The sequence below is a fragment of the Canis aureus genome, unplaced genomic scaffold (genome assembly GCF_053574225.1).
Source record: "Canis aureus isolate CA01 unplaced genomic scaffold, VMU_Caureus_v.1.0 ptg000287l_RagTag, whole genome shotgun sequence".
In the NCBI taxonomy this organism is placed as follows: domain Eukaryota; kingdom Metazoa; phylum Chordata; class Mammalia; order Carnivora; family Canidae; genus Canis; species Canis aureus.
In genome coordinates, this window is record NW_027554531.1 from 654 (window position 1) to 23,358 (window position 22,705).

The following is a 22,705-nucleotide window of genomic DNA, read 5'->3' on the forward strand; positions in this document are numbered from 1 at the left end:
ATATTGAGGCAGTAGCTTGTGTAAGAAAATATTTTGTAGAGGCTTCTATGGCTCGTGGATTATACTTTTTTATGAGGATAGGGATGATGGCTAGCATGTTTATTTCGAATCCAATTCAGATCAGTAATCAGTGCGAGCTTAGTATGACGATTATGGTCCCTGCCATGATAGTTGCTATAATAATAGTGAGAATAGGGGGTTTTATTAGTACGGGAAGGGTATAAACCAACATTTTCGGGGTATGGGCCCGATAGCTTAATTTAGCTGACCTTACTGTAGAATATAGTGTAAGTTTGGTAGCACGAAGATCTTTGAATTCTTAAGATTAGGTTCGAAGCCTATTATTCTAGAAATAAGAGGATTTAAACCTCTATTATTTACTCTATCAAAGTAACTCTTTTATCAGACATATTTCTTATGTTTGGGGTGGGATACTCGCGGTAATAATGGGTAAGGCAACATGTCATATGCATAGGGCTAAAGTTAGGGGTAGAAAATTTTTTCACAATAAGTGTATTAATTGATCATAGCGGAATCGAGGGTATGATGCTCGAATTCATAGGAAGCAGATAGTTAGTAAGAGGGTTTTTATAGTGAAGTTAATAGAGTAGAGTTCTGGTATAAATGGGTTGTGGAATGCACCGAAGAATAGAATTGTTGTGAGGATATTTATTATAATGATATTTGCGTACTCTGCTAGAAAGAATAGGGCAAAAGGACCCGCTGCATACTCTACGTTAAATCCAGAAACTAGTTCGGATTCTCCTTCAGTTAAGTCGAAGGGGGCTCGGTTAGTTTCTGCTAGAGTAGAAATGAATCATATCATGGCTAGGGGCCAGGCCGGAAAGATTAGTCATATATGTTCTTGGGTGATAATTAGTGTGGATAGTGTAAATGACCCGTTTATTAGGAGGACTGATAGGAGAATGATTGCTAGTGTTACTTCATATGAGATTGTTTGAGCTACTGCTCGGAGGGCTCCGATTAGAGCGTATTTGGAGTTTGAGGCTCATCCTGACCAAAGGATGGAGTATACGGCGAGACTTGATATTGCTAGTATGAATAGGACTCCTAAGTTTATATTAATGAGTGGGTAGGGCATTGGGAGAGGGATTCATATAGTTAGGGCTAGTGATAGAGCTAGATGGGGGCTAGAATGAATATTGATATGGAGGATGTAAGTGGTCGTAGAGGTTCTTTTGTGAAGAGTTTTACTGCATCTGCGATTGGTTGAAGGAGGCCGTAGGGGCCTACGATATTAGGCCCTTTTCGAAGTTGTATGTAGCCTAAGACTTTTCGTTCAACGAGGGTGAGGAAGGCTACGGCAAGAAGGATTGGGATGATAAGAGAGATAATGTTGATAAAGAACATTTTGTTAGGGAGAGGAATTGAACCTCTGATAATAAAGGTTTAAGTTTTACGCAGTTACCGGGCTCTGCCACCCTAACAAAGCCCCTTTTCTCGGGCTTATGAGGAGATAAACTGGTTAGATTGAGTTGACTTCATCTATTAGTTTTAAGGCGCCTTTGTGAGGTAGGCCTTACATCCCTTGTCCTTTCGTACTGGGGGAGGTTATATAATAGATAGAAACCGACCTGGATTACTCCGGTCTGAACTCAGATCACGTAGGACTTTAATCGTTGAACAAACGAACCCTTAATAGCTGCTGCACCATTAGGATGTCCTGATCCAACATCGAGGTCGTAAACCCTATTGTCGATATGGACTCTTGAATAGGATTGCGCTGTTATCCCTAGGGTAACTTGTTCCGTTGATCAAAAATTATTGGATCAATAAGTGATGTTATATTTTGACTTGTGGGTCTAAATTTTAATCACTCGGGAGTTTTTTTATATTCCGAGGTCACCCCAACCTAAATTGCTAACCCACAATAATGGTGTAATGTTATGCCTTGTAGGTATTTAGTATCCATAAGTTTGGGTTAGTTAATTAAAGCTCCATAGGGTCTTCTCGTCTTATTGTGGCATTCCCGCCTCTTCACGGGAAGGTCAATTTCACTGATTGGGAATAAGAGACAGTTAAACCCTCGTGTGGCCATTCATACAAGTCCTTATTTAGAGAACAAATGATTATGCTACCTTTGCACGGTCAGGATACCGCGGCCGTTAAACAAGTGTCACTGGGCAGGCAGTGCCTCCAATACTAGAAATGCTGGAGGTGATGTTTTTGGTAAACAGGCGGGGTTTGTGTTTGCCGAGTTCCTTTTACTCCTTTTAATCTTTCCTTAAATGCATGCCTGTGTTGGGTTAACAATAGGGTAGATAAGTATTTCATTTTTGGGTTGATATTATCAGATTGTTAACTATCAGTGGTCTATCCGTTTCTGATATAAGCTTATGCGGGGAGAAAATAGTTCTTGTTACTCATACTAGCATTGTTGCTTCTATATTTAAATAGAATGGCCCAGGAGGTATAATTAGGAGTTGATGTAATATGATTGGGATTAAGTTATATTGTTTGTTGAGCTGGAACGCTTTCTCAATTGGTGGCTGCTTTTAAGCCAACTATGGTGATGTTAGTATATACTCTCTAATAAAGGTTGTATCCTGATTCTAAGAAGCTGTACCTTCTTAGACTATATTTTAAATTTACATTAAAATTTTGTTTTTTTTAGGTAAATTTAAAGTTGAACTAAAATTCTGTTTGTGGGCAACCAGCTATCACCAGGCTCGTTAGGCTTTTCACCTCTACCCACAAATCTTCTCACTATTTTGCTACATAGATGAGTTGATCCTTTTAGATTGTTTATGGGTAGCTCGTCTGGTTTCGGGGAGCTTAGCTTAAGTTCTCTTTGTTAAGTCGTTTCTGGCTAGTTCATTATGCAAAAGGTAAAAGGGGTAATCTTTGCTGTTTAATACTGTTAAGATGTCTTTCATCATTCCCTTACGGTACTATCTCTATCGCTCCAATTAAAATTTCTATCTCCTATACTTTTATTATTTAACTAAATGTTTTACTTTATATGTCTGTGATACTTAAGTTTGGGGTTAGTTGGGCTAGCTTTTGTTCAAAGTGGTCATAAGTAATGAAATCTTCTGGGTGTAGGCCAGACGCTTTAGTTAAGCTACACTTTGATTAATCCAAGCACACCTTCCGGTATGCTTACCTTGTTACGACTTGTCTCCTCTTGTGTCTTAGTTAAGTTAATATGGTTATGGTTGTGTCTTATTACTTGAGGAGGGTGACGGGCGGTGTGTGCGTGCTTCATGGCCCTATTCAATTAAGCTCTCTATTCTTAATTTACTACTAAATCCTCCTTCAGTTTTTAATTTCATAAAAACGTTCGTGGAATGTTCTTGGGTAGAAAATGTAGCCCATTTCTTCCCACCCCATAAGTTACACCTTGACCTAACTTTTTTATGTAAAATGATTGTGCTTACTATTCTACCTTTTGAGGGTTTGCTGAAGATGGCGGTATATAGACTGAATTAGCAAAGGGTGGTGAGGTTTATCGGGGTTTATCGATTATAGAACAGGCTCCTCTAGAGGGATATAAAGCACCGCCAAGTCCTTTGAGTTTTAAGCTATTGCTAGTAGTCCTCTGGCGAATTATTTTGTTGTAAAATTATCTATGTTTAGGGGCTAAGCATAGTGGGGTATCTAATCCCAGTTTGGGTCTTAGCTATCGTGTAGTCAGATTATTATAAAGTCACTTTCGTGGTCTATTTTATGGTAACTGTAGCTTTTTACGGCTTAGTTAAGTTTTAACTTTAGTGCAAAGGTATCTTAAACACGCTTTACGCCGTGGGCCTATTAGTTTGGGTTAATCGTATGACCGCGGTGGCTGGCACGAAATTTACCAACCCTTTTTAGTATGGCTTAGTCAAACTTTCGTTTATGGCTTAATTTTTATCACTGCTGTATCCCGTGGGGGTGTGGCTTAGCAAGGTGTTATGAGCTACTTAAGAGTGTGCTTGATACCTGCTCCTTTAGATCACTGCTGATTTTAAGGGCATTCTCACTGGGGCGTGGAGACTTGCATGTGTAAGTCTACTAAGAACTAATAGGAAGGCTAGGACCAAACCTTTGTGTTTATGGAGTCGTGCGACTCATCTTGGCATTTTCAGTGCCTTGCTTTATTAATTAAGCTACATTAACTTATACTGAAATTGTAGTGTGTATAATAAATAAAATACATAGTAAATATGAGAGGAAAAAAAAAGGGGATGCTATCTATAGATAGACCACGAGATCGAATGCGTGTAAGACTGTTGTGTTAAGTTAACTAGAGTAGCAATACATTTGTATACAATTTAAATAAAGCTTGTGAGTATTGTATGCACTTAGTCCTGTTTTTGGGGTTTGGCAGGACATAAATAAGTGTATAATAGATGACATGAGTTTATGGGGGGTAAGGGGGGTTTGTATAAGTTAACTTAATGTCTTGCGCGTGTACGTACGTGTACACACGTGTACGTACGTGTACACACGTGTACGTACGTGTACACACGTGTACGTACGTGTACGTACGTGTACGTACGTGTACACACGTGTACGTACGTGTACACACGTGTACGTACGTGTACACACGTGTACGTACGTGTACACACGTGTACGTACGTGTACACACGTGTACGTACGTGTACACACGTGTACGTACGTGTACACACGTGTACGTACGTGTACACACGTGTACGTACGTGTACACACGTGTACGTACGTGTACACACGTGTACGTACGTGTACACACGTGTACGTACGTGTACACACGTGTGTCCTAGAATTATATGTCCTGAAACCATTGACTGAATAGCACCTTGATTTTATGCGTGAGTTGATAAATGATAATGAATAAGTCCAGCTACAAGTTATTTGACTGCATTAGGGCCGCGACGGGCATATTCCCTGAGAGCAGAAGATAAGTTAGAGTTAGTGCCGTTGCGGTCATAGATGAGTGATAGCAGATTCCCCCCCTAAAAATAAAAGATACCAAATGCATGACACCACAGTTATGTGTGATCATGGGCTGATTAGTCACTAGTCCATCGAGATGTCCCATTTGCGAGAATTAGTAGGATTGGAATAAATAGAGTCATGGCCCTGAGGTAAGAACCAGATGCCAGGTATAGTTTCATGATAGTAACCCCCACATTAGCATGGGCCCGGAGCGAGAAGAGTGACATTACAGGCAAGGATTGATGGTTTCTCGAGGCATGGTGATTAAGCCCTTATTGGACTAAGTGATATGCATCTAGTTACTGTTGAGGATCAATGGGTTGTGGAATTGGACTAGACATGTCCTATGTAAAGATATAATATCATGTACATGCTTATATGCATGGGGCAAGCCATTAATGCACGACGTACATAGGGGAGGGAAAGAAGGATTTTTTGGAGATACTGACATAGCACAGTAGAGGTGGTCCAATATATGAATGTAGGGGGTGTCAGGGAATAGTTTAAGAAGAATTTCAGCTTTGGGTGCTGATGGTGGAGCAAGAGCTTCTTCCTTGAGTCTTAGGGAGGGCGACTACTCTCCATTTTTGGTTTACAAGACCAAGGTAATGATTATACTACAAAGACTCTTCATTTTAGAAGATTATTTTCGATAACGCTAATTGTTGGCATTAGAATCAATAGGATGGTGAAATATAGAATTGAGGCGACCTGTCCGATAATGATGAAAGGGTGTTCAACTGGCTGTCCTCCAATCCAAGTTAAAGTGAGAAGATCGGCGACTAAAAGTCAGAATAGGCATTGGCTGAGGGGTCGGAATATTATACTGCGTTGCTTAGATGTGTGGAGGAATGGAATGAATGCTAAAATTAGGATGGAGAATACTAGGGCGAGTACACCTCCTAATTTATTAGGGATAGATCGTAGGATGGCATAGGCGAATAGGAAGTATCATTCAGGTTTGATATGTGGAGGGGTGTTTAGGGGGTTTGCAGGGGTGTAGTTGTCTGGATCTCCTAATAGGTCTGGTGAAAATAAAACTAGTGATATTAAGACTAGGAGCAGGAGTAGGATTCCTAGGATATCTTTAATTGTGTAGTAGGGGTGAAACGGAATTTTGTCTGAGTCTGATGTGATTCCTGAGGGGTTGTTGGATCCGGTTTCGTGTAGAAATAGGAGGTGTACTATTGCTAGAGCTGCGATGATGAATGGAAAGATAAAATGAAATGCAAAGAATCGTGTTAAGGTTGCTTTGTCTACTGAGAAGCCACCTCAGATTCACTCTACTAAGTTGGTTCCGATATAGGGGATGGCGGAGAGAAGGTTAGTGATTACAGTTGCCCCTCAAAATGATATTTGTCCTCACGGCAGTACATAGCCTATGAATGCTGTGGCTATGGTTGCGAATAGTAGTACAATTCCAATGTTTCATGTTTCTATGAATACATAGGATCCATAGTATAGGCCTCGTCCCACATGTATGAATAGGCAGATGAAGAATATGGAAGCGCCATTTGCATGTATATAGCGGATAATTCAGCCGTAGTTAACGTCTCGACAGATGTGGGTGACCGATGAAAAAGCTGTGGCCGTGTCCGATGTGTAGTGTATAGCTAGAAATAAACCTGTTAGAATCTGTAGAATCAAGCATACTCCTAATAAGGACCCGAAATTCCATCAAGCAGAGATGTTAGATGGCGCTGGGAGGTCAATGAATGAATTGTTGACAATTTTGGCTAGTGGGTGGGTTTTTCGAATGTTGGTCATTAATGTTCTTATAGTTGAAATACAACGATGATTTTTCATGTCATTAGTCATGGTTAAATTCCATGTAGGAATAATGATAACATACATTGTATTTATTTTAAGTATCGTTTTTGTGATGAGTTTTGTGGGTTTTGCCACTAAACCATCTCCTATTTATGGTGGGCTTGTGCTAATTATTAGCGGTGGGATTGGTTGTGCGATTGTTCTGAATTTTGGGGGTTCTTTTTTAGGGCTGATAGTGTTTTTAATTTATTTGGGGGGTATATTAGTAGTATTTGGTTATACAACTGCTATGGCTACTGAGCAATACCCTGAGGTGTGAGTTTCAAATAAGGCTGTTCTAGCGGCTTTTATTACTGGTCTATTGTCTGAGTTGTTGACTGCTTGCTATATTTTGAAGGATGATGAGGTGGAGGTAGTATTAAAGTTTAATGGAATAGGGGATTGGGTAATTTATGATACGGGGGACTCTGGGTTTTTTAGTGAAGAGGCTATGGGTATTGCGGCTTTATATAGTTATGGAACCTGGTTGGTGATTGTTACAGGTTGGTCGCTGTTAACTGGTGTGTTGGTTATCATGGAAGTTACCCGTGGTAATTAAGGATTAGTAGGCTGAGAATTATAGTTAGTATGAACGATAGGAAATAGAGCTTGATGAGACCCTTTTGATTTGAAATAAGGGTAGAAGATTTTATTTGGAAATACGAGATTGATTTGGGTAGGATGTTTTCTAGTCAGATGGAGTCCAGAAGTATAGATGCTGATTTCTGGCTGATGGTTAAACTTGTTTTAGGTGTGAGGCGGTGCATAATGGTTGGATAATAGCCAAGGAGGGTGGAAAATTTAAAGTAATTAGATGGATAGTTAAATTTGAGTCCTTGTATGGTAAGGTTTAGTTCTAGTGCCAGGATGAAACCCAAGATAGTTACTGCAAGGGCTATCATTTTTAGATAATGAGGCATAGTTATCTGTGGGATGGTGGTGGGTGTGATGCTGTGGGAGATAATGTATCCTGCAAATACACTTCCGATAAGGAGTCGTTTAATAGAGTTAATTAGGAGAGGATTATTCTCGTTGATAAGGATTATAGGGGAGAAGCGGGGCTGGCCTAGTAGAGCGAAGAATATAATTCGGGTGCTGTAGGCAGCGGTTAGGGATGTGGCAACGAGTGTAATTAAGAGGGCTCAGGCGTTGGTATTCGACGTGTTAGCGGACTCGATGATCAGGTCTTTGGAGTAGAATCCTGTAAGGAAAGGTATGCCTGTTAATGCGAGGCTTCCGACAATCAGGGAAGTTGTGGTGAAGGGAAGGACTTTAAATAGGCCACCTATCTTTCGAATGTCTTGTTCATCGTTTAGGCTGTGGATAATTGACCCTGAACATATGAATAACATAGCTTTAAAAAATGCGTGAGTGCAGATGTGTAAGAAGGCTAGGTAAGGCTGGTTAATGCCAATTGTTACTATTATTAGGCCTAGTTGGCTTGAGGTAGAGAACGCTACAATTTTTTTGATATCGTTCTGTGTAAGAGCGCAGATTGCAGTAAATAGTGTAGTAATAGCCCCTAAGCATAAAGTGAGGGTTTGAATAGTTTGATTATGCTCTATTAGTGGATGAAAGCGGATAAGAAGAAATACTCCTGCTACAACTATTGTGCTTGAGTGAAGTAGGGCTGATACAGGAGTGGGGCCTTCTATGGCTGAGGGGAGTCAGGGATGTAAGCCGAATTGAGCAGATTTACCGGTAGCTGCTAATAGTAAGCCAAGTAGCGGCAAATTAAAATTATCGTTTGTTGTAATAAAGATTTGTTGAAGGTCTCATGTGTTTAAGTTCAATAGAAACCATGCTATGGTTATAATGAAGCCTACATCTCCAATACGGTTATAGAGGATAGCTTGTAGGGCAGCTGTATTTGCATCGGTTCGGCCGTATCATCATCCAATAAGTAAAAATGATATAATGCCAACTCCTTCTCAGCCAATGAATAGTTGGAATATGTTGTTTGCGGTGACTAAGACTATTATAGTAATAAGAAATAAGAGAAGATACTTGAAAAATCGGTTAATATAAGGATCGGAGTGTATATATCATATAGAAAACTCTATAATAGACCACGTGACAAAAAGGGCTACGGGCACAAAGATTATTGAGAAGTAGTCTAATTTAAAACTCATGGATAGTTTTATGGTCTGGATTGTTATTCAATGTCAGTTTGAAACAATTGTTTCCTGTCCTGAGTAGATGAATATTATTGTGGGAATTATGCTAATTATGAATGCGTAAGAAGTAGCGGTTTTTACATAGTATGGGTATAGCTTATTTTTGTAGAGTTTAGTAGAGGTTATAATGATGGGCAAAGTAAGAATGACTAGAGCTGTGATTATGCATGAAGTAAATATATTTATTACTTTTATTTGGAGTTGCACCAATTTTTTGGTTCCTAAGACCAATGGATTACTTCTATCCTATAAAAGTTGAAAAAGCCATGTTCTTATACATGGGAGCATGAGTTAGCAGTTCTTGCAGTACTTTTTCGGTAAGCAAAAAGGTTTGAGCTTTTATTATTAGATTCACAATCTAATGTTTTTGTTAAACTATGCTTACAGTAGATGGGACCGAGAATAATTTTAGGGTTAAGGGATAGGAGGAGTAGAGGCAGTAGATGCAAGGTTATTAGGGCATTTTCTCGTGTGAATGACGGTTTGATATTTTTGATATGGTGGGAATATTTACCACGCTGTGTGGTGATTAGTATATAAAGTGAGTATAGGGCAGTGATGGTGATGTTAATTCCTATTAGAATAATAGTAATGTTGGATCATGAGAATGAGGATATCACTACAAATAGTTCTCCGATAAGATTAATTGTTGGAGGAAGAGCCAGATTTGTGAGGCTTGCTAATAACCATCAGGCTGCTATCAGGGGAAGGAGGGTTTGAAGTCCTCGTGCGAGAATCATAGTACGGCTATGGATTCGTTCGTAATTGGAGTTGGCTAAGCAGAATAGCATCGAGGATGTTAAACCATGGGCAATTATTAGGGCTGTTGCACCTATATAACTTCATGGTGTTTGAATAAGAACCGCTACAATAACGAGTGCCATATGACTAACTGAGGAGTATGCAATTAGGGATTTTAGATCTGTTTGACGGAGACAGATAGAGCTTGTTATGATTATGCCTCATAGAGATAATATTATGAAAGGATACGCTATGAAGTTGGTCAGGGGGTTTAGTAGGGTTGTAATTCGTATCATGCCATAGCCTCCTAATTTCAGGAGTACGGCGGCAAGTACCATGGAGCCGGCAATAGGGGCCTCTACGTGTGCTTTTGGTAGTCACAAGTGGAGGCCGTATAGAGGTATCTTTACTATGAATGCTATCATGCATGCCAATCATAAGAAAACATTAGATCAGGAGTTTGGCAGAGGTTGAATTCAGTATTGAATTATGAGAAAATTTAGGGAGCCCATGAAATTGTGGATGTAAAGGAGAGCTACTAGGAGTGGGAGAGATCCTATTAAAGTATAAAATAAGAAGTAGAGCCCTGCGTTTAGTCGTTCAGTTTGATTCCCCCATCGGGTAATAATGATCAGGGTTGGGATTAGTGTTGCCTCAAATAGGATGTAAAAGAAGATAAGTTCAGAGGCGGTGAAAGTTATAATTAGGAACAACTGGAGAAGAATCAGTATTGAAATATATAGTTTTTTTCGAGTTAAGGGTTCTTTTGATAAATGGTGTTGGCTTGCTATAAGTATAAGGGGTAGAAGTCATGTTGTAAGTGCTAGTAGCGGTGCTGATAGGGAGTCAGAGAAAAATATTAAGGAGGGGTTCAATGTATTATCATTTGGTTGATTCAGGTAGAATAAGCTGATTAAGCTGATTAGCAAACCATATGTTGTCGTGTTAATTCAGATTATGTTAGGCTTTGATACTCATGTAAGGGGGATCAGTATGATAGTGGGGATGATAATTTTTAGCATTGTAAGAGGTTTAGGTTTTGTACGTAATCAGTCCCGTAGGTGTTAGATACTATAACTAGTAGAGATAGTCCTAATGCTGCTTCGCAGGCAGCAAATACTAGTAGTACGATTGGTATCATGCTGGCTAATGTAAGGTGGTTGTTGAGAATAGTTACAGATATTATTACAAATAGTGATAATATTATGCCCTCTAAGCATAGTAGCGATGATATTAGGTGTGATCGATAAACAAGTATACCTATTAGAGAAAGAATGAATGCCAGAAAGATATTAATATATACTATGGACATATGATAATTATGAGATAAATCATAATCTAATGAGTCGAAATCATTTGTTTTGGCTTAAACTAATTATCATATTCGGTTCATTCTAGCCCCTTTTCGGTTCATTCGTACGCTAGGCTTGCAGCTAGGAGGGAGATTAGTAGGAGTGCTATGATAAGTATTGTTGTCAACTTGTTGGTTTGTGACGCTCAGGGAAGTGGGAGTAGGAGTGCGATTTCTAGGTCGAAAAGCAGGAATGTGATGGCAACTAGGAAGAATTTTATAGAGAAAGGTAGGCGAGCAGATCCCATGGGGTCAAAACCACATTCGTAGGGGCTTGTCTTGTCTGTATAAATATTTAGTTGGGGAAGTCAGAATGCGATTAGTACAAGTAAGGACGCTAGGGTTACATTAGTTATCAAGGTTAGTATTACGTTTATTACTTCTTTCCAGGTTGATCTGGAGCTAACTGATTGGAAGTCAATTGTACTAGTTATACTAAAGAAATAGGATCCTCATCAATAAATAGATACATATAAGAATAGTCAGACTACATCAACAAAGTGTCAATATCATGCAGCGGCTTCAAATCCGAAGTGGTGGTTTGATGTGAAGTGGTAGTATAGTTGTCGGAGAAAGCACACGATAAGGAATGTGGAGCCAATAATTACATGTAGTCCGTGAAACCCAGTAGCTATAAAAAAGGTAGATCCGTACACTCCGTCGGAGATTGTAAAAGATGTCTCGTAGTATTCGGAGGCCTGTAATAGTGTAAAATATACGCCTAAGGAGATTGTAATAAATAGGCCTTGAAGTATGTGTTTACGATTGCCTTCTATTAAACTATGATGGGCTCAAGTAATAGATACTCCGGAGGCTAGGAGGACTGAGGTGTTGAGTAGAGGAACTTCTAGTGGGTTAAGAGGAATAATGCCGGTGGGAGGTCAGCAACCTCCAAGTTCAGGAGTAGGGGCTAGGCTGGAATGGTAAAAGGCTCAAAAGAAGCCTGCAAAGAAAAATACTTCTGATACAATAAAAAGAACTATTCCGTACCGTAGTCCTTTTTGTACAATAGGGGTGTGATGTCCTTGGAATGTGCCTTCTCGGATCACATCTCGTCATCACTGGTATATGGTTAGCAGGTTGGTTGTGAATCCTAATGTAAGTAGGGATATTGAGTTATAGTGAAATCATATGATAAGACCCGATGTTATAAGAAGGGCAGAAAGGGCTCCTGTTAGCGGTCATGGGCTTGGGTTAACTATATGGTAAGCGTGAGTTTGGTGGGTCATTAGGTGTTGTCATGTAAGTATAGACTTACTAGTAAGGTAAAGACATAGGCTTGAATTAAGGCAACAGCAAACTCTAGAATCGTAAATAGAATTAAAATAATAAAAGTGATGAAAGCTGTGGTCGCGCTAATATTAATAAGAGCTAAGGTAGCCCCTCCAATCAAATGGATTAGGAGGTGTCCTGCAGTAATATTGGCGGTTAATCGAACGGCTAGAGCTATGGGTTGAATGAATAGACTAATAGTTTCGATGATTACTAGTATTGGAATTAGGGGAAGAGGGGTGCCTTGGGGTAGAAAGTGTGCCAAGGATGCTTTGGTCTTATAGCGGAAACCGGTAATTACTGTCCCTGCTCATAGGGGGATTGCTATTCCGAGGTTTATAGAGAGTTGTGTCGTGGGCGTAAATGAGTGGGGTAGTAGTCCAAGTAGGTTAGTTGAACCAATGAATAGAATTAGTGATATAAGTATGAGAGCTCAGGTTCGTCCCTTTTGATTATGAATTGCTAGTATTTGTTTTGATGTTAATTGAATTAATCATTGCTGAATGGAGATTAACCGATTATTGATTAGGCGATTGGGTGCTGGGAATAAAATGGAAGGGAATATGACGATCAGTACTACAATAGGGAGACCTATTATTGAGGGGGCAGCGAAAGAGGCGAATAAATTTTCGTTCATTTGTTTTCTCAAGGATTATGTTGACTAGTGATTTTAGTAGACTTGGTTATTGGGTTTTCCGGGTAGTGGTGATTTGAAATTTTTAGTTGGAATAGAATGAAGAGGGTGAGAAATATTGAAAAGATTATAATAAATCAGGTGGATGTGTCTAGCTGTGGCATTTCATTAAGGGGAGGTTAAAACTCCCAGTCTTTAACTTAAAAGGTTAATGCTTTATAGCTTCTTAATGAGTAAGTCTAGTCTAGGTTATACTATTAAGGCAGATCAGGTTTCAAAATAAGATAGGGGGACTATTTCAAGAACAATGGGTATAAAGCTATGGTTAGATCCGCAGATTTCAGAGCACTGGCCATAATACAGTCCCGGTCGTATGGCTATAAGGGTGGTTTGGTTTAGTCGTCCTGGAATAGCGTCAGTTTTTAGACCTAGTGATGGAACAGCTCATGAATGCAAAACGTCTTCTGAAGAAATAAGTATTCGGATGGTTATTTCTATTGGGAGGACAACTCGGTTGTCTACTTCTAATAGTCGGAGTTCTCCTGGCTTTAATTCTTGTGTTGGGATTATGTAGGAGTCAAAGTTTAAGTCTTCATAATCAGTATATTCATAGCTTCAGTATCATTGGTGGCCTATTGTTTTCACGGTTAAAGAGGGGTTATTGATTTCGTCTATTATATAAAGGATTCGGAGGGAAGGTAGAGCGATTAGGATTAGGATAATGGCGGGTAGGATAGTTCATACTGTTTCTACTTCCTGTGCGTCTATTGTGCTTGTATGAGTTAATTTTGTAGTCAATATTAGGGAAATGATGTAGAGAACTAAAGAACTGATTAAGAATACAATTATTAGTGTATGGTCATGAAAATGAAGTAGCTCCTCTATAATAGGGGAGGTTGCGTCCTGTAATCCGAGTTGAAATGGGTACGCCATAGAGGTATATAGGGGTTTCACCTATAATTTAACCTTGACAAAGTTATGTAATATTTTACTAATACCTCCTGATTGAGAAAGACATAGTGGTTATGACATTGGCTTGAAACCAATTTTAGGGGGTTCGATTCCTTCCTTTCTTATTTTTGGATTACATATGTAGGTTCTTCGAACGTGTGATATGGAGGGGGACATCCATGTAGTCATTCAATATTAGTTGTAGTAAGTTCTACTATAGCAACTTCTCGTTTGGATGCAAAGGCCTCTCAGATTATAAAAATTATAAGCATCACCGCTGTAAGCGAGATAAACGATCCTATAGAGGAGACGGTATTTCAGGTGGTATATGCATCTGGATAGTCAGAGTACCGACGAGGTATTCCGGATAAACCTAGGAAATGCTGAGGGAAGAAAGTTATATTTACTCCCACAAATATAATTGTAAAGTGAATCTTTGCTCAAGTATCGTTAAGAGTATAACCTGAGAATAAGGGGAATCAGTGGGCAAATCCTCCCTAATGGCAAAAACTGCTCCCATTGAGAGCACATAGTGAAAATGAGCTACAACATAATACGTATCATGAAGAACGATGTCTAAGGACGAATTAGCTAGGACAATGCCTGTTAGCCCGCCTACTGTGAATAAGAAAATAAACCCTAAAGCTCATAGCATAGCTGGAGATCATTTAATATTGCCTCCGTGAAGTGTTGCCAGTCAACTAAATACTTTTACTCCTGTTGGAATAGCGATAATTATAGTGGCGGATGTGAAGTATGCTCGTGTGTCTACGTCTATTCCTACAGTAAACATATGGTGAGCTCATACGATAAAGCCTAAAAACCCAATAGATATTATTGCCCATACTATTCCTATATAGCCGAAAGGCTCTTTTTTCCCTGAGTAGTAAGTGACAATGTGAGAAATTATTCCGAACCCTGGCAGGATAAGAATGTAAACTTCAGGATGTCCGAAGAATCAGAATAAGTGTTGATATAGGATAGGGTCTCCTCCTCCAGCGGGATCGAAAAATGTCGTATTAAGATTACGGTCTGTTAAAAGTATTGTAATTCCAGCAGCCAGTACAGGCAGGGATAGTAGGAGTAGAACTGCTGTAATTAGTACTGATCATACAAATAGGGGGGTTTGATACTGGGATATTGCAGGGGGTTTTATGTTGATAATAGTAGTAATGAAATTAATTGCCCCTAAAATAGAAGAGACTCCGGCTAAATGTAAGGAGAAAATTGTAAGATCAACGGATGCTCCTGCATGGGCCAGATTGCCAGCCAGTGGGGGGTAAACGGTCCACCCCGTTCCTGCACCTGCTTCTACCATAGAAGATGCTAATAGTAGAAGAAAAGATGGAGGAAGAAGTCAGAAGCTCATGTTATTTATTCGGGGGAATGCCATGTCCGGAGCACCAATTATTAATGGCACTAGTCAGTTTCCAAAGCCCCCAATTATAATGGGCATGACTATGAAGAAGATTATTACGAAAGCATGGGCGGTTACGACGACGTTATAAATTTGATCGTCGCCTAGTAAAGTACCGGGCTGACCTAGTTCGGCTCGGATGAGGAGGCTCAAGGCAGTGCCTACTATGCCGGCTCATGCTCCAAATAGTAAGTATAAAGTACCAATATCTTTGTGATTAGTAGAGAACAGTCATCGGTTAATGAACATAGGTAAAATGGCTGATAAAAGCATTAGACTGTAAATCTAAAAATAGAGGTTTAAGTCCTCTTTTTGCCAAGCTCTGTGGTGAATTTTCATATTGAATTGCAAATTCAAAGAAGCAGCCTAGACGCCGCCGGGGCTTCTCCCGCCTTTTTTTTCTACGCGGCGGGAGAAGGTAGATTGAAGCCAGTTACTAGGGTATTTAGCTGTTAACTAAAATTTCGTGAGGTAGAAGCTCACCAATCTAGGGAGGGCTTAGCTTAATTAAAGTGTTTGATTTGCATTCAATTGATGTAAGATAGATTCTTGCAGCCCTTAGAGGTGATTTGGTCAGGGGTTAAGTGTATAGCACTTGCTTAGAGCTTTGAAGGCTCTTGGTCTGGTCTAACCTAAACTCCTAGTCCAAGACTGATAATATAGGTGTTAGCGGGAGTAGTATAGTTGAGATAATGATTAAGGGGGGTAGTAGGGTTGCCTTTTTTGTGTACTCGAATTGTCATTTTATTTTTATGTTATTTGTGGACGGGAATATGGTAAGTGCGGTGCTATATGTGAGTCGCAGGTAGAAATATAAGTTAAGTAGAGCGGTGATGGCTATTAGTGTTGGAATAATAATTATGTTATTTTTTGTTAATTCTTGAATAATTATTCATTTAGGGATGAAGCCAGATAATGGGGGTAGTCCTCCTAGGGATAATATTAAGATTAAGATTATGGAGGTGATTAGGGGAAATTTATTTCATATGTGGGATAAGGATAAGGTTGTGGTGGATGAGTTTAATATGAATAGTATGAAGGTAGATAGTGTTATTAGAATATATAAAGTTAAGTTTAGGATTATTATTGTAGGGTTGTAAATAATGATAGCGGCTATTCAGCCTATGTGGGCAATGGAGGAGTATGCTATGATTTTTCGTAGTTGAGTTTGATTTAGTCCGCCTCAGCCTCCTACTAGAACGGATGCGAGGGCTATTAGTATAAGAAGGTTGGTGTTAATTGATGGGGAGATTTGATATAGGATGGATATAGGTGCGATTTTTTGTCATGTTAGTAGGATTATTCCTGATATAAGTGTTACTCCTTGTGCTACTTCGGGAACTCAGAAGTGGAATGGAGATAGGCCTAGTTTTATTGTTAGGGCGGTGGTTATTATGATGGATGCGATGGGGTTTGAGATTTTTGAGATTACTCATTGGCCGGAGTAAAGAAGGTTAATGGTGACTCCTATTATTAGTAATATTGAGGCAGTAGCTTGTGTAAGAAAATATTTTGTAGAGGCTTCTATGGCTCGTGGATTATACTTTTTTATGAGGATAGGGATGATGGCTAGCATGTTTATTTCGAATCCAATTCAGATCAGTAATCAGTGCGAGCTTAGTATGACGATTATGGTCCCTGCCATGATAGTTGCTATAATAATAGTGAGAATAGGGGGTTTTATTAGTACGGGAAGGGTATAAACCAACATTTTCGGGGTATGGGCCCGATAGCTTAATTTAGCTGACCTTACTGTAGAATATAGTGTAAGTTTGGTAGCACGAAGATCTTTGAATTCTTAAGATTAGGTTCGAAGCCTATTATTCTAGAAATAAGAGGATTTAAACCTCTATTATTTACTCTATCAAAGTAACTCTTTTATCAGACATATTTCTTATGTTTGGGGTGGGATACTCGCGGTAATAATGGGTAAGGCAACATGTCATATGCATAGGGCTAAAGTTAGGGGTAGAAAATTTTTTCACAATAAGTGTATTAATTGATCATAGCGGAATCGAGGGTATGATGCTCGAATTCATAGGAAGCAGATAGTTAGTAAGAGGGTTTTTATAGTGAAGTTAATAGAGTAGAGTTCTGGTATAAATGGGTTGTGGAATGCACCGAAGAATAGAATTGTTGTGAGGATATTTATTATAATGATATTTGCGTACTCTGCTAGAAAGAATAGGGCAAAAGGACCCGCTGCATACTCTACGTTAAATCCAGAAACTAGTTCGGATTCTCCTTCAGTTAAGTCGAAGGGGGCTCGGTTAGTTTCTGCTAGAGTAGAAATGAATCATATCATGGCTAGGGGCCAGGCCGGAAAGATTAGTCATATATGTTCTTGGGTGATAATTAGTGTGGATAGTGTAAATGACCCGTTTATTAGGAGGACTGATAGGAGAATGATTGCTAGTGTTACTTCATATGAGATTGTTTGAGCTACTGCTCGGAGGGCTCCGATTAGAGCGTATTTGGAGTTTGAGGCTCATCCTGACCAAAGGATGGAGTATACGGCGAGACTTGATATTGCTAGTATGAATAGGACTCCTAAGTTTATATTAATGAGTGGGTAGGGCATTGGGAGAGGGATTCATATAGTTAGGGCTAGTGATAGAGCTAGAATGGGGGCTAGAATGAATATTGATATGGAGGATGTAAGTGGTCGTAGAGGTTCTTTTGTGAAGAGTTTTACTGCATCTGCGATTGGTTGAAGGAGGCCGTAGGGGCCTACGATATTAGGCCCTTTTCGAAGTTGTATGTAGCCTAAGACTTTTCGTTCAACGAGGGTGAGGAAGGCTACGGCAAGAAGGATTGGGATGATAAGAGAGATAATGTTGATAAAGAACATTTTGTTAGGGAGAGGAATTGAACCTCTGATAATAAAGGTTTAAGTTTTACGCAGTTACCGGGCTCTGCCACCCTAACAAAGCCCCTTTTCTCGGGCTTATGAGGAGATAAACTGGTTAGATTGAGTTGACTTCATCTATTAGTTTTAAGGCGCCTTTGTGAGGTAGGCCTTACATCCCTTGTCCTTTCGTACTGGGGGAGGTTATATAATAGATAGAAACCGACCTGGATTACTCCGGTCTGAACTCAGATCACGTAGGACTTTAATCGTTGAACAAACGAACCCTTAATAGCTGCTGCACCATTAGGATGTCCTGATCCAACATCGAGGTCGTAAACCCTATTGTCGATATGGACTCTTGAATAGGATTGCGCTGTTATCCCTAGGGTAACTTGTTCCGTTGATCAAAAATTATTGGATCAATAAGTGATGTTATATTTTGACTTGTGGGTCTAAATTTTAATCACTCGGGAGTTTTTTTATATTCCGAGGTCACCCCAACCTAAATTGCTAACCCACAATAATGGTGTAATGTTATGCCTTGTAGGTATTTAGTATCCATAAGTTTGGGTTAGTTAATTAAAGCTCCATAGGGTCTTCTCGTCTTATTGTGGCATTCCCGCCTCTTCACGGGAAGGTCAATTTCACTGATTGGGAATAAGAGACAGTTAAACCCTCGTGTGGCCATTCATACAAGTCCTTATTTAGAGAACAAATGATTATGCTACCTTTGCACGGTCAGGATACCGCGGCCGTTAAACAAGTGTCACTGGGCAGGCAGTGCCTCCAATACTAGAAATGCTGGAGGTGATGTTTTTGGTAAACAGGCGGGGTTTGTGTTTGCCGAGTTCCTTTTACTCCTTTTAATCTTTCCTTAAATGCATGCCTGTGTTGGGTTAACAATAGGGTAGATAAGTATTTCATTTTTGGGTTGATATTATCAGATTGTTAACTATCAGTGGTCTATCCGTTTCTGATATAAGCTTATGCGGGGAGAAAATAGTTCTTGTTACTCATACTAGCATTGTTGCTTCTATATTTAAATAGAATGGCCCAGGAGGTATAATTAGGAGTTGATGTAATATGATTGGGATTAAGTTATATTGTTTGTTGAGCTGGAACGCTTTCTCAATTGGTGGCTGCTTTTAAGCCAACTATGGTGATGTTAGTATATACTCTCTAATAAAGGTTGTATCCTGATTCTAAGAAGCTGTACCTTCTTAGACTATATTTTAAATTTACATTAAAATTTTGTTTTTTTTAGGTAAATTTAAAGTTGAACTAAAATTCTGTTTGTGGGCAACCAGCTATCACCAGGCTCGTTAGGCTTTTCACCTCTACCCACAAATCTTCTCACTATTTTGCTACATAGATGAGTTGATCCTTTTAGATTGTTTATGGGTAGCTCGTCTGGTTTCGGGGAGCTTAGCTTAAGTTCTCTTTGTTAAGTCGTTTCTGGCTAGTTCATTATGCAAAAGGTAAAAGGGGTAATCTTTGCTGTTTAATACTGTTAAGATGTCTTTCATCATTCCCTTACGGTACTATCTCTATCGCTCCAATTAAAATTTCTATCTCCTATACTTTTATTATTTAACTAAATGTTTTACTTTATATGTCTGTGATACTTAAGTTTGGGGTTAGTTGGGCTAGCTTTTGTTCAAAGTGGTCATAAGTAATGAAATCTTCTGGGTGTAGGCCAGACGCTTTAGTTAAGCTACACTTTGATTAATCCAAGCACACCTTCCGGTATGCTTACCTTGTTACGACTTGTCTCCTCTTGTGTCTTAGTTAAGTTAATATGGTTATGGTTGTGTCTTATTACTTGAGGAGGGTGACGGGCGGTGTGTGCGTGCTTCATGGCCCTATTCAATTAAGCTCTCTATTCTTAATTTACTACTAAATCCTCCTTCAGTTTTTAATTTCATAAAAACGTTCGTGGAATGTTCTTGGGTAGAAAATGTAGCCCATTTCTTCCCACCCCATAAGTTACACCTTGACCTAACTTTTTTATGTAAAATGATTGTGCTTACTATTCTACCTTTTGAGGGTTTGCTGAAGATGGCGGTATATAGACTGAATTAGCAAAGGGTGGTGAGGTTTATCGGGGTTTATCGATTATAGAACAGGCTCCTCTAGAGGGATATAAAGCACCGCCAAGTCCTTTGAGTTTTAAGCTATTGCTAGTAGTCCTCTGGCGAATTATTTTGTTGTAAAATTATCTATGTTTAGGGCTAAGCATAGTGGGGTATCTAATCCCAGTTTGGGTCTTAGCTATCGTGTAGTCAGATTATTATAAAGTCACTTTCGTGGTCTATTTTATGGTAACTGTAGCTTTTTACGGCTTAGTTAAGTTTTAACTTTAGTGCAAAGGTATCTTAAACACGCTTTACGCCGTGGGCCTATTAGTTTGGGTTAATCGTATGACCGCGGTGGCTGGCACGAAATTTACCAACCCTTTTTAGTATGGCTTAGTCAAACTTTCGTTTATGGCTTAATTTTTATCACTGCTGTATCCCGTGGGGGTGTGGCTTAGCAAGGTGTTATGAGCTACTTAAGAGTGTGCTTGATACCTGCTCCTTTAGATCACTGCTGATTTTAAGGGCATTCTCACTGGGGCGTGGAGACTTGCATGTGTAAGTCTACTAAGAACTAATAGGAAGGCTAGGACCAAACCTTTGTGTTTATGGAGTCGTGCGACTCATCTTATAAAATACATAGTAAATATGAGAGGAAAAAAAAAGGGGATGCTATCTATAGATAGACCACGAGATCGAATGCGTGTAAGACTGTTGTGTTAAGTTAACTAGAGTAGCAATACATTTGTATACAATTTAAATAAAGCTTGTGAGTATTGTATGCACTTAGTCCTGTTTTTGGGGTTTGGCAGGACATAAATAAGTGTATAATAGATGACATGAGTTTATGGGGGGTAAAGGGGGGTTTGTATAAGTTAACTTAATGTCTTGCGCGTGTACGTACGTGTACACACGTGTACGTACGTGTACACACGTGTACGTACGTGTACACACGTGTACGTACGTGTACGTACGTGTACGTACGTGTACACACGTGTACGTACGTGTACACACGTGTACGTACGTGTACACACGTGTACGTACGTGTACACACGTGTACGTACGTGTACACACGTGTACGTACGTGTACACACGTGTACGTACGTGTACGTACGTGTACACACGTGTACGTACGTGTACACACGTGTACGTACGTGTACACACGTGTACGTACGTGTACACACGTGTACGTACGTGTACACACGTGTACGTACGTGTACACACGTGTGTCCTAGAATTATATGTCCTGAAACCATTGACTGAATAGCACCTTGATTTTATGCGTGAGTTGATAAATGATAATGAATAAGTCCAGCTACAAGTTATTTGACTGCATTAGGGCCGCGACGGGCATATTCCCTGAGAGCAGAAGATAAGTTAGAGTTAGTGCCGTTGCGGTCATAGATGAGTGATAGCAGATTCCCCCCCTAAAAATAAAAGATACCAAATGCATGACACCACAGTTATGTGTGATCATGGGCTGATTAGTCACTAGTCCATCGAGATGTCCCATTTGCGAGAATTAGTAGGATTGGAATAAATAGAGTCATGGCCCTGAGGTAAGAACCAGATGCCAGGTATAGTTTCATGATAGTAACCCCCACATTAGCATGGGCCCGGAGCGAGAAGAGTGACATTACAGGCAAGGATTGATGGTTTCTCGAGGCATGGTGATTAAGCCCTTATTGGACTAAGTGATATGCATCTAGTTACTGTTGAGGATCAATGGGTTGTGGAATTGGACTAGACATGTCCTATGTAAAGATATAATATCATGTACATGCTTATATGCATGGGGCAAGCCATTAATGCACGACGTACATAGGGGAGGGAAAGAAGGATTTTTTGGAGATACTGACATAGCACAGTAGAGGTGGTCCAATATATGAATGTAGGGGGTGTCAGGGAATAGTTTAAGAAGAATTTCAGCTTTGGGTGCTGATGGTGGAGCAAGAGCTTCTTCCTTGAGTCTTAGGGAGGGCGACTACTCTCCATTTTTGGTTTACAAGACCAAGGTAATGATTATACTACAAAGACTCTTCATTTTAGAAGATTATTTTCGATAACGCTAATTGTTGGCATTAGAATCAATAGGATGGTGAAATATAGAATTGAGGCGACCTGTCCGATAATGATGAAAGGGTGTTCAACTGGCTGTCCTCCAATCCAAGTTAAAGTGAGAAGATCGGCGACTAAAAGTCAGAATAGGCATTGGCTGAGGGGTCGGAATATTATACTGCGTTGCTTAGATGTGTGGAGGAATGGAATGAATGCTAAAATTAGGATGGAGAATACTAGGGCGAGTACACCTCCTAATTTATTAGGGATAGATCGTAGGATGGCATAGGCGAATAGGAAGTATCATTCAGGTTTGATATGTGGAGGGGTGTTTAGGGGGTTTGCAGGGGTGTAGTTGTCTGGATCTCCTAATAGGTCTGGTGAAAATAAAACTAGTGATATTAAGACTAGGAGCAGGAGTAGGATTCCTAGGATATCTTTAATTGTGTAGT

General features: G+C 39.6%; 2 pseudogenes; both read right to left on the reverse strand.

Moving 5' to 3' along the window:
* Positions 1–3,094: 3,094 nt before the first annotated feature.
* Positions 3,095–4,050, reverse strand: LOC144309960 (18S ribosomal RNA; annotated as a pseudogene).
* Positions 4,051–19,843: 15,793 nt separating this feature from the next.
* On the reverse strand, positions 19,844–20,798 carry LOC144309959 (18S ribosomal RNA; annotated as a pseudogene).
* Between the last annotated feature and the right edge of the window lie 1,907 nt (positions 20,799–22,705).